This window comes from Dermacentor albipictus, chromosome 8 (assembly GCF_038994185.2).
Source record: "Dermacentor albipictus isolate Rhodes 1998 colony chromosome 8, USDA_Dalb.pri_finalv2, whole genome shotgun sequence".
Taxonomy (NCBI): domain Eukaryota; kingdom Metazoa; phylum Arthropoda; class Arachnida; order Ixodida; family Ixodidae; genus Dermacentor; species Dermacentor albipictus.
In genome coordinates, this window is record NC_091828.1 from 9,503,622 (window position 1) to 9,516,985 (window position 13,364).

Genomic DNA, 13,364 nt, shown 5'->3' on the forward strand with positions numbered 1-13,364 from the left:
CGTAGCCTGTCCAGTGAATAGTCGATACGCGGTAGCGGATAAACGTCTTTCTTTGTGATGTGGTTGAGTTTTCGATAGTTGACGCAGAAGCGCAGGCTACCGTCCTTCTTTTTCACCAATACGACAGGCGATGCCCAAGGACTCTTAGATGGCAGAATAACCCGGTCCTCAAGCATCGTCTTCACTTGGGTTTGTATTGCCTCGAGCTCTTTCGGTGCTATACTATAAGGATTCTGCCGAATTGGTCTGGCGTCGGCTTCGGTGACAATACGGGGCTTAGTGAGCGGCGTCTGGGTGAGTCGTGACGTTGATGAGAAGCAACTGTTAATCTAATCGATGAGCTCAAGAAGGCTGTTGCGTTCGACGGGCGACAAGGTGAGACTGTTGTCAACCACAGGGGCAGGCATAGCCAAGGTGGACGTCGCGTGCTGCACTGAGAGGCAGTCTTGTACTGAGGTAAATTCGTCGAAGTAAGCAACAGCCGTGCCTTTAACAATGTGTCGACGTTCCCTGGTAAAATTCATCAGTAGGAGTTCAGCACGTCTGTCGTGTAGGTTAATTACGGCCCTGGCGATGGAAACGCCTTGACTCAGTACTAGTGCGTCGATGTGTTCGGCGACGCCAGTCGCGGTGTTCAATTTGTCGCAGATAACAGGTACAAGGGAACAGCTTCACGGCGGAAGCGTAACGTCGTCATCGGCCATACGTAAACGGGGTCGCTGGTGTTCCGCGGGGTCGACATCGTCTGAGCTCGTTGCAAATGTGACGAAGAGGTCACCGACATTAATCACTCCACCGCACTCTCTCAAGAAATCCATCCCCAATAAGTTCTTTGCAGTACTCAAAGAGAATGACGAGGATGGCGAAGAAGGTTGCACCGGCGAATACTATTCTGGCTGTGCATTTTCCAATAGGCGTCATCAACTGGCCGCTGGCAGTTCTGATGTTGCGCCCAATCCACGGCGTCTTACACCTTTCTCAGCCTGTCGGCCACCTTTTGACTTATTATCGAAAAATGCGAACCAGTATCGACGAGAGGGGCCACTTGGTGGCTGTCAATGAAAACGACAAGATCGGCGCTGACGGCATCGGTTACAGGGGGTGCGGTTGGAGACGTCAGAGTTTAGAGTAGTCGGTCGTCGGTGATGGGGGCTTTTGGAAAGCTAGACGGTTTGCAACATCACCTCCGCAGGTCGCTGCTTCTAGTTTCCCCGGCGCGGGCTAGGGGACCTGCCCCTAGAGGCGTCAGGAAAATCGCGACGGGTCGGTTGGGGTGTAACGAGCCGGAGAAGGGAAACGCGATCGAGGCGTCACTGAATCTTCCGGTAGAAATTTTGTAGTATTTTCGTCGCAGGTACGTGCAGCATCAAACACAAGGTAATTGCAGTTGCGAAACCTTGCATACACGGCTGCGCGGTAGTGGCACGCGCGGTAAACATGTGTTGCTTCGCCGCAATGAAAGCATAGCGGCCGGCAGTCAGTGGTTCGCCACAAATCGGTCTTTCGAAGTGGGCAGCCAGCAGGGGACTTGCCGTAAGACCGATGCGCAGCGATCGGCTGACGGCGATACGGCATAGCCGACGGCGTCTGTGACTGTCGAAAATAGGGCGTCAGGGGTGGCGGTGATGGCTGCGTCGTAGTGGTTGACGGTTCAGGAGCATCGAAGTGGCGGGTGGTGGACGACAGACAGCTTCCGCGTAGGTTAATCGTCGCGGCACCGACTGCCCGCCGGGCGACGAAAAGGCCTGTCGAACTTCCTCCCGAACGATATCAGTGACAGAAGCCACCACTGGTGCCATAGGAGAAATCACCAGCTGCCGGACCTCCTCTCGCACAATCTTTCGGATGACTTCACGCAGAGACGTGCCGCAGCTTTCAGGTAGAATTGAAGCATTCAGCGGTGAGTTCTTGCAATCATATTGGCGGTACCGTTGCTGTAGTGCCCGTTCTATAGCGGTAGCCTCCTCGGTAAATTCGGCAACTGTCGTCGGTGGGTTCCTCACGAGTCCGGGAAACAGTTCCTCCTTCACTCCGCGCAAGTAATAGCGTAACTTCTTTTCTTCGGCCCTCTCAGTGTCTGCTCTGCGGAAAAGGCGAGTCATATCTTCTGCAAACATGGCGACGCTCTCTTTTGGTTTTTGAATCCGGGATTCGAGCAGGCGCTGCGCGTCGTCTCTTCTGTCGCTACTAGTGCATGTGTCTAGTAGCTGGGTACGGAAGGCACCCCATGTGGTCAAACATCTCTCCCGGTTCACAAACCACGTTCGCGCACTGTCCTGAAGCGCAAAATAGACATTAGCCAGCTTTTGCTGGGAGCCCTAGTCATTAAAATGGCCACACGCTCAAATTGCTCCAGCCAATCTTGGGCATCTTCAAAACCGTCACCATGCCAAATTTCTGCGATCATAGGATTCTGTAGCGTCACCTGCGATGGAGTTGCAGTAGCTATGACTAAAGTAGGTAGATGCGCTCCTGCAGGGTCCTGCAAAGGGTTGAAATCGGGCGTCAGGCCTAGCAGCTAGGCGGCGACTGTAGCGGTGAACAGGAGTTTTGACGAAGGCAGGTGATTCCGTGTTCGATGTATGCGTCTGCGAAGGGGTGCCGAGCATGAGGCGATCCTACCCCGCATCTCCACGAGTGCCACAGCCTAGTAGGAGACGGGAAAGCTGGTGTCGAGGACGTGTAAAAGCACTTTATCAGTGCAGTCAACGCAACGTCGTTGTCTCTGTTTGTCTACTCGCGCGCTACTTCAGCGTCATTTTCATTGCCTGGCACATAGCCGCGGCGACCATAGAGGATGTGCCAATATTCACTTGAAACAAATTCTGAGGATGGCACTACTTGCAAGATATACGGCATCAGTAATGCGTCAAAAATGCATTGGTATTCCACTTATTCTTTAGAAAACGCTGTTGTGCGCACTGAAGCACAAGCGTATGTGGAGCGCCAGTGCATTACGGCATACACTTCGAAAATAATTATCTCGCCACTGGGGTAGTCCTAAGAATTTGTTCTGCACCTTGCGAAATCAGCAGCAGCAATTCGTAAATTGAAATGTGTGCCGTAAAGCAATTATTTAAACTTAATGTGCAATTGTGTTTATTCTTTCCTTACACAGGTTAATTTGCCCTAGAATTGTTGGGCGCCCCATCGAGTGGTTAGAATTGTGCTACCTGCTACAGACAACTATTTTGTTTAATTTGGTGAAAATAAAACAGAACGCACTCTGTATAAAAGGCCCACAGCGTAGTACGAGACGCGATCAAACTTGCAAGGCAAACATGCTTACTGTTTTCACATGTACCAGGCTTTCAAGATCGAGCAGGGTAACGTCCTTCAATGTTTCGTGAGTGAGTTTCCTCCTGTATTGGTGGTTATATGCTGCTAGCGGAGTCTTTCTTGCCTAAATTCTAGAGTCTGCCCAATGCTGCTAGCACATCCACTCCAGGGACACCAAACACGATATTGTAACATGTTACCGTCATCACACCTCTACGGAATACTGAATAAAGCAGCACGTAGATAATGCGGCGCAAATACTGTAGTGCGCGCTGCGAACTCACTGCAAAGCTTTATTTTCTCGGAAGTCCGTAAGGATTTTCATAGTATCTTTCTCTACTGCCGGTAGATCACAAATTTTCCTTTTCATATTTCTTTCGCCACCTTGCGGCCTGCCGCAGTACAGATTTGTGATACTTGCGGGGTTCGTGCTCGCGTGGAGCGGGATGAGGATAACACGCTGTACAGGAATACTTACGCACCGTCTTTATCAGCAAGTTTTTGTTTTACACAGTTTATTAGAAGAATATAAATGACGTTCCAATTTTTCTCATTGACCAGGGCCAAAATTTCACATTTTAGGTCAATTATCACTTAAATACAGACACAAATGTGCACGAACACTGTATGTGCAGAAAAGGTTAAAGAAGATAATTCTCAGAACAATCAGGCCAACGCTTGACTTCATTCAACTACGAACACAGCTTGTATGTGTCGGCAGCGCAACCCGGACGAAAGACGATAGGAAGTACACGGTAGGAGCGCAAACTAAAAGCTTGCCGTGTTAAATTAGGAGTAAACACTTGCTTCAGGAAGGGATATATTACGATGGATCACATGCACGTCATAAATATGGCCCGCTTAAGCGTAAAACTATCCAATGTGTTTTTATTCCAATCTTATGACGTCAAATTTTCGCAACTGCCGACGCAAGCATCGGGCGGTGACACGCAGCGTAGGTTTAACTACCCAAACAAACGCTCTCTTAGTCTACTGGAGGTAACTTTCCTTTGCTTTCAAAACGAACATTTACCTACCTTGAGCGGTTTTTCGTTTGTAATTTGGTACGAGTAAGCGCGGAGCACCCTCAAGTCTAGAGGTTTTGGTGGGGCCGAGCCATCGCACTGAAAATAGATAGCCGGATGAAGAGGGTGGTTCCGCCGTCTTACCCTTTCTCTTATTACCCTTTCTCTAATTTGGCTCGCGGTGGCTGGTGGGAAATAACGGTGGCGTGCAACGGAAGGTTAAGGATGCCGCTGAAACTGATCCTCGGCAAGGAATAGTTGGCAGAGCGAGGCCGTCAGCGTACTGAAAGTGCCAGAACACGCTAAGCGGCCACGCGAAAAGGTTTATTATACGCAAATAAACCCATGTTCTCCGGCAGGTGCAAGTAGCCAGCGCCTGAGCGATCGGCAGCAGCCGTTTTTTATTCCTTTCAGAACGGGGTGGCCTGCAGCTATTCAGAAGAAAATTCAGGTTTTTTCGGGATATCAATGTATCTTTAACGCATTAACGTCACATTGACGCGGTGACTTTTCGCGGTTTTCTGAGGTCGCGTCACATACAGGTGAAGTAGCTGCAGCCAAAAGCTTTTGACCGATGGCCGAGGGCTAATAGCGAAACGGTGGCGAATGAGAAATAACTATTTTTCTTTTTTTCGATCTGATCATGCATAATCAGTGTGTACGTGTCATATCAGATAGGGAGCTATCGCGGTTTTTGTGATATAGAGTGACAGAGAGGTAAAGGGGGACGGTCCAAAAATTTGTTCGACAATCGCGGAACGATGAATGCAGAATGGGAATAGAAAAGTTTGGAATATATCTACGTGATAGCGCCTCTATTCCAAACTTTTCCAACTCTGCAATCAGCTGTGACAGGCATATAGTGTTATAGGCATTTCGATCCGTCAACCGGTAGTGCTTACGGTAGGGCTCAGTGCACTTATTGGACGGGACGTCCAATAAGTGCCCTAAGCACTACCGTAAGAAGTTCGCCGAGTGTGTTCACCGAGTGGTTTACAACCTCCCGCTTTCATGTGGGAAGCAATATATCGGGCAACCTAGGCGTTGCTTCAATGTTGGGCTCCTTGAACACAGCCACAACATACGAAATGGCACCGGTGGATTCTTGCCGATTCAATTTCGGGATCATCGATGCAAACCTATCGAGGACGAGGGCACGATTGTGTTCCTTCGCAGGACGAAGATATCCGTGAAATAACTCAAGTGCAGATGATTGAAAATCGGGATAAAAGTATGTTAGTTTCCCTTCACTGGCACTCACAGAAAAAGAACCAAGTTTCATGGAGGCGGCATCACATGACTAATAACTATGTTACACGAATTCGCAGTTCGTTTTCATCACGTAAGCGCATGCACAGTCTCTACAGCTTCACATATATAAGCTGGTTCAGTGGCACAATTGTATTTAGTTGAAACTATGCGCTTGGTAATAAACAGGCCTGAAGTGCGGCCTGATCCCGGTGACCAAAACCGGTAATGCACTGTACCAGAGCAGCATTGGCCACCCAGGGGCAGCACTTGGCCACAACCTCCTATACCAATAGACAAATCAAACCACGTCCCTCAGTCCCCAGCAGCTGCGAAGCAAGTGAACACGGCAGCTGTCAGACCTGTGACGCAGCAGAGGGCGCTAAGAACCTTTGGGTCCGGACAGGCTGCCATCGGTATCTGAACCTGGCAACGTTTAACCTTAGAACGTTATCTAGTGAGGCGAGTCTAGCAGTGCTATTGGAGGAATTAGCGGATATAATAGGGCTCAGTGAGTTTAGGAGGACAAAAGAATCATATATATACAGTGCTAAAAAGCGGCCACGTCCTGTGCTACTGGGGCTTAGCGGAGAGACGAGAACTAGGAGTCGGATTCCTGATTAAGAAGGATATAGTTGGTAACATACAGGAATTCCACCTATACCATTAACGAGAGGGTGGCAGGTCTTGTGAAACCTAATCAGAGGTAGAAATTGAAGGTCGCATAGGTCTATGCCCCTACATCCGGTCATGATGACCAGCAAGTCGAAAGCGTCTATGAAGACGTGCAATCGGCGATGGTTAAAGTCAAAACAAAATACACTATACTGATGGACGACTTCAATGCCAGGGTAGGCAAGAAGCAGCCCGGGGAGAAGTCAGTGGGGGAATATGGCATCGCTTCTAGGAATAGCATTGGAGAGCTATTAGTAAAGTTGTCAGAAGCGAATATTATGCGGATAATGAATACCTTATTCCGCAAGCGGGATAGCCGAAAGTGGACGTGGAGTAGCACGCATGGCGAGAATAGAAATGAAATCGACTTCAGACTCTGCGCTAACCCCGGCATCATACAAGAAATCTGAACCTTGCAACGTTTAACGTTAGAACGTTGTCTAGTGAGGCGAGTCTAGCAGTTTTATTGGAGGAATTAGAGGGTAGTAAATGGGATATAATAGGGCTCAGTGAGGTTAGGAGGATAAAAGAAGCATATACAGTGCTAAAAAGCGGGCACGTACTGTGCTACCGGGGCTTAGCAGAGAGACGAGAACTAGGAGTCGGATTCCTGATTAATAAGGCAATAGCTGATAACATACAGGAATTCTATAGCATTAACGAGAGGGTGGCAGGTATTGTAGTGAAACTTAATAAGAGGTACAAATTGAAGGTGGTACAAGTCTATGCCCCTACATGCAGTCATGATGACCAGGAAGTCGAAAGCTTTTATGAAGACGTGGAATCCGCGATGGGTAAAGTCAAAACAAAATACACTATACCGATGGGCGACTTCAATGCCAGGGTAGGCAAGAAGCAGGCTGGAGACAAGTAAGTGGGGAAATATGGCATAGGCTCTAGGAATAGCAGCGGAGAGTTATTAGTAGAGTTTGCAGAACAGAATAATATGCGGATAATGAATACCTTTTTCCGCAAGCGGGTTAGCCGAAAGTGGACGTGGAGGAGCCCGAATGGTGAGACTAGAAATGAAATCGACTTATACTCTGCGCAAACCCTGGCATCATACAAGATATAGACGTGCTCGGAAATGTACGCTGCAGTGACGATAGGATGGTAAGAACGTGAATTAGCCTAGACTTGAGGAGGGAACGCAAGAAACTGGTACACAAGAAGCCAATCAATGAGTTAGCGGTAACAGGGAAACTAGACGAATTCCGAATCAAGCTACAGAACAGGTATTCGGCTTTAACTCAGGAAGAGGACCTTAGTGTTGAAGCAATGAACGACAATCTTGTGGACATCATTAAGGAGTGTGCAATGGAAGTCGGTGGTAACGCCGTTAGGCAGGATACCAGTAAACTATCGCAGGAGACGAAAGATCTGATCAAGAAACGCCAATGTATGAAAGCCTCTAACCCTACAGCTAGAATAGAATTGGCAGAACTTTGGAAGTTAATCAACAAGCGTAAGACAGCGGACGTCAGGAACTATAATATGGATAGAATTGAACAGGATCTCAGGAACGGAGGAAGCCTAGAAACAGTGCAGAAGAAACTAGGAATAGGCAAGAATCAGATGTTTGCGTTGAGAGACAAAGCCGGCAATATTGTTACTAATACGGATGAGATAGTTCAAGTGGCTGAGGAGTTCTACAGAGATTTATATAGTACCAGTGGCACCGACGACGATCATGGAAGAGAGAATAGCCTAGAGGAATTCGAAATCCCACAGGTAACGCCAGAAGAAGTAAAGAAAGCCTTAGGAGCAATGCAAAGGGGGAAGGCAGCTGGGAAGGATCAGGTAACAGTAGATTTGTTGAAGGATGGTGGTCAGATTGTTCCAGAGAAGCTGGCCACCCTGTGTACGCAATGCCTTATAACCTGGAGCATACCGGAATCTAGGAAGAACGCTAACATAATCCTAATCCATAAGAAAGGGGATGCAAAAGACTTGAAAAATTAGAGACCAATCAGCTTACTGTATGGTGCTTACAAAGCATTTACTAAGGTAATCGCAAATAGAATCAGGAACACCTTAGACTTCTGTCAACCAAAGGACCAGGCAGGATTCCGTAAAGGTTACTCAAAAATAGACCATATTCACACTATCAAACAAGTGATAGAGAAATGTGCAGATTATAACCAACCCTTATATATAGCCTTCATTGATTACCAGAAAGCGTTTGATTCAGTCAAAACCTCATCAGTCATGGAGGCATTACGAAATCTGGGTGTAGATGATCCATATATAAAAATACTGCAAGATATCTATAGCGGCTCCACAGCCACCGTAGTCCTCCACAAAGAAAGCAACAAAATCCCAATAAAGAAAGGCATCAGACAGGGAGATACGATCTCTCCAATGCTATTCACAGCATATTTACAGGAGGTATTCAGAGACCTGGAGTGGGAAGAATGGGGGATAAAAGTTGATGGAGAATACCTTAGCAACTTGCGATTCGCTGATGATATTGCCTTCCTTAGTAACTCAGGAGACCAATTGCAATGCATGCTCACTGACCTGGAGAGGCAAAGCAGAAGGGTGGGCCTGAAAATTAATCTGGAGAAAACTAAAGTAATGTTTAACAGTCTCGGAAGAGAACAGCAGTTTACGATAGGTAGCGAGGCACTGGAAGTGGTAAGGGAATACATCTACTTAGGGCAAGTAGTGACCACGGATCCGAATCATGAGACTGAAATAACCAGAAGAATAATAATGGGCTGCGGTGCGTTTGGCAGGCATTCTCAAATCATGAACAGCAGGTTGCCAGTATCCCTCAAAAGGAAAGTGTATAACAGTTGTGTTACCAGTACTCACATATGGGGCAGAAACCTGGAGGCTTACGAAAACGGTTCTGCTGAAATTGAGGACGACGCAACGAGCTATGGAAAGAAGAATGACCGGTGTAACGTTAAGGGATAAGAAAAGAGCAGATTGGGTAAGGCAACAAACGCGGTTAAATGACATCGTAGTTGAAATCATGAAAAAGAAATGGGCATGGGCGGGACATGTAATGAGGAGGCAAGATAACCGATGGTCATTAAGGGTTACGGACTGGATTCCAAGGGAAGCGTAGCAGGGGGAGGCAGAAAGTTAGGTGGGCGGATGAAATTAAGAAGTTTGCAGGCATGACATGGCCACAATTAGTACATGACCGGGGTAGTTGAAGAAGTGTGGGAGAGACCTTTGCCCTGCAGTGGGCGTAACTAGGCTGATAATGATGATGATGATTTACGCGCTGCATTATTAAAAATTCGGGCCATAAAAATGAAATGGTTCAAGTATAGGATTGACAACGAGTTTCGGGTAAATGATGACAGGGAGCATGGCTTATATTGAAGTCACAGTGCTGCGCTCTACTTCACAGTAGCTTCTTTGCCTTGATTTATCGTCGGCGTCAAAGAGTTGCCATTCATGCGGCCACAGAAGTTCTTCAACAAAATGTTAACACTGCACTATAACACATTTCTGATGACAACTTCACTGGTGTGCGCTTATTCGCATTCGCGACACATGTATTTATACCCGTCTAAACTAGGCTCTAAAGGAATATTTTCGCTTTTGTGGCATTATTACATACACTACCGCGGTCCACATATTTACAAAATCTCAAATGAGTTTAGCAATGCAGATGCAAAACATTCGTGCAACTATTCAAAAAGAAACAGCTGCCTTATTCCTCGGAATTGCAGCTTTTCTCTTGTTTGCCTTAGCATTATCAGCCTGGTTAAGCCCACTGCAGAGAAAATGCCTCTCCCATACTTCTCCAACAACCCCGGTCATGTACTAATTGTGGCCATGTCGCCCCTGCCAACTTCTTAATTTCATCCGCCCATCTAACTCTCTGCCGCCCCCTGCTACGCTTCCCTTCCCTTGGAATCCAGTCCGTAAACCTTAATGACCATCAGTTATCTTCCCTCCTTATTGCATGTCCTGCCCATGCCCATTTCTTTTTCTTGATTTCAACTAAGATGTCATTACCTCGCGTTTGTTCCCTCACCCAATCTGCTCTTTTCTTCTCCCTTAACGTTACACCCATCATTCTTCTTTCCATAGCTCCTTGCGTCGTCCTCAATTTAAGTAAAATCGTTTTTGTAAGCCTTCAGGTTTCTGCCCCGTAGGTGAGTAGTCGTAAGACACAGCTATTATACACTTTTCTCTTGAGGGATAAAGGCAACCAGCTGTTCATGATCTGAGAATGCCTGCCAAACGCACCCCAGCCCATTCTTATTCTTCTAATTATTTCCGTCTCATGATCCGGATCCACCGTCCCTACCTGCCCTCAGCAGACGTATTCCCTTACCACTTCCAGTGCCTCGCTACCTATTGTACATTGCTGCTCTCTTCCGAGACTGTTAAACATTACTTTAGTTTTCTGCAGATTAATTTTTAGACCCACTCTTCTGCTTTGCCTCTCCAGGTCAGTGAGCATAAGTTGCAATCGGTCCCCTGTGTTACTACGCAAGGCAATATCATCAGCGAATCGCAAGTTACTAAGGTATTCTCCATTACCTTTTATCGCCAATTCTTCCCAATCCAGGCCTCTGAATACCTCCTGTAAACACGCCGTGAATAGCATTGGAGAGATCGTACCTCCCTGCCTGACACCTTTCTTTATTGGAATTTTCTTGCTTTCTTTATGGAAGACTACGGTGGCTGTGGAGCCGCTATAGATATCTTTCAGTATTTTTACATACGGCTCGTCTACACCCTGATTCCTTAATGCCTCCATGACTGCTGAGGTATTGACAGACTCAAACGCTTTCTCGTAATCAATGAAAGCTGTGTGTAAGAGTTCGTTATATTCCGCACATTACTCTATCACCTGATTGATAGTGTGAATATGGTCTATTGTTGAGTAGCCTTCACGGAATCCTGCCTGGTCCTTTGCTTGACAGAAATCTGAGGTGTTACTGATTCTATTTGCGATTACCTTAGTAAATAGTTTGTAGGCAACTGACAGTAAGCTGATCGGTCTATAATTTTTCAAGTCTTTGGCGTCCCCTTTCTTATGTGTTAGGATTATGTTAGACTTCTTCCGAGATTCCGGCACGCTCGAGGTCATGAGGCATTGCGTATACAGGGTGGCCAGTTTCTCTAGGACAATCTGCCCACCATCCTTCAACAAAGCTGCTGTTACCTGATCCTCCCCAGCTGCCTTCCCTCTCTGCATAGCTCGTAAGGCTTTCTTTACTTCTTCCGGCGTTACCTGTGAGATTTTGAATTCCTCTAGACTATTCTGTCTTCCATTATCTTCGTGTGTGCCATTGGTACTGTATAAATCTCTATAGAACTCATCAGCCACTTTGACTATTTCATCCATATTAGTAATGATATTGCCGGCTTTGTCTCTTAACGCATACATCTGATTCGTGCCAGTTGCTAGTTTCTTCTTCACTGTTTTTAGGCTTCCTCCGTTCCGGGGAGCGTGTTCAATTATATCCATATTTTACTTTCTTATGTCAGCTGTCTTACGCTTGTTGATTAACTTCGAAAGTTCTGCCAGTTCCATTCTAGCTGTACGGTTAGTGGCTTGCATACATTGGAATTCTTGATCAGATCTTCCGTCTCCTGCGGTAGCTTACTGGTATCCTATCTAACGGAGTTACCACCTGCTTCTATTGCACTCCTTAATGATGCCCAGAAGATTGCCGTTCATTGCTTCAACACTAGGGTCCTCTTCCTGAGTTAAAGCCGAATACCTGTTCTGTAGCTTGATCTGGAATTCATCTATTTTTCCTCTTACTGCAAACTCATTGATCGGCTTCTTCTGTACCGGTTTCTTCCGTTCCTTCCTCAGATCTAGGCTAATTCGAGTTCTGACCATTCTATGGTCACGGTAGCGCACCTCGCTGGGCACGTCCACATCTTGTATAATGCCAGGGTTAGCTCAGAGTATGAGGTCTACTTCATTTCTAGCCTCGCCGTTCGGGCTCCTCCACGTCAACTTTCGACTAACCCGCTTGCGGAAGCAGGTATTGATTAACCGCATCTTATTCTGTTCCACAAACTCTACTAATAACTCTCCCCTGCTATTCCTAGTGCCTATGCCACCTTCCCCCACTGCCTTGTCTCCAGCCTGCTTCTTGTCTACCTTGGCATTGAAGTCGCCCATTTGTATGGTGTATTTAGTATTGACTTTACCAATCGCCGATTCCACGTCTTCATAGATGCTTTGGACTTCCTGGTCATCATGACTGGATGTAGACCTGTACAGCCTTGATTTTTTACCTCTTATTAAGTTGCACAATAAGACCTGCCACCCTCTCGTTCATGTTATGGAATTCCTGTATGTTGCCAGCTACATTCTTATTGATCAGGAATCCGAATCCTAGTTCTCGTCTCTCCGCTAAGCCACGGTAGCACAGGACGTGCCCACTTTTTAGCGCTGCATATGTTTCTTTTGGCCTCCTAGCTTTACTGAGCCCTATTATATCCCATTTCGTGCCCTATAATTCAACACGCGGATTTCCTTTTTGTTAGTCCGGTGGAAAACTGCCCGGCACCGGGATTCGAACTACGGACCTCTTGCACGCGAGGAGGGCGTTCTACCTCTACGCCACCGCTGCACTCTAGCATTTGCACCAAATATTCTGTCATTGACCTTGCGGAAACATGAACGCATGCTTTTTCAGCCCCGATTTGTAATTGCTCCAGCAATTGGGCACGCAGCACTCATTAGGCATATCCTGGCATGAACGTAATCCACATTCCGTTGCAATGAAGGTTTGCCAGACACCCAACCGCAATGGCAGCACAAGCGCAGAGATTACATGCACGGTTCATGTCCAGAAAAAAAGTGCGCTCGGAAGCGTGTAGCAGCATGCCAGGGCTTTTATCAGCCTGAAGCTAACCAAGAAGTGGCAGGGTTCCCGGAACTAATCGAATTGTTATCACCGTCGTCACCCACTCGGTGTTCGGCGTCTCATTTTCAACCTAGGTGCGCCACTCGTAGCTTCGTAGCACGCTGCACGGAAGTTCTATGTGGGCGTCTTTTGCGCAACGTATCTCAAGGGGAGAGGGTACAGCCAGAAGGCATTAAGTTCTCTAGAGCGTGTTGCTCGAGCACTGCTTGCAGACTGGCAATCTGGAAACGCTGGTGTCACATGAGGCACACATGGTAAAACCGGGGAACGT

General features: G+C 47.0%; 1 protein-coding gene across 3 annotated transcripts in view; it reads right to left on the bottom strand.

The window, feature by feature from the left end:
• LOC139048616 (uncharacterized) overlaps window positions 1–13,364 on the bottom strand; it is a 177,359-nt gene that overhangs the window by 43,332 nt on the left and 120,663 nt on the right. Inside the window, exon 1 of one of the 3 annotated variants that reach the window (XM_070523049.1) lies at window positions 13,082–13,141. The exons of the other annotated variants lie outside the window; for them this stretch is intronic. The gene's annotated coding sequence lies outside the window, so the exon portion shown is untranslated. Of the gene's footprint in view, window positions 1–13,081; window positions 13,142–13,364 lie in introns of those variants that run through there. 3 annotated transcript variants of the gene reach the window in all.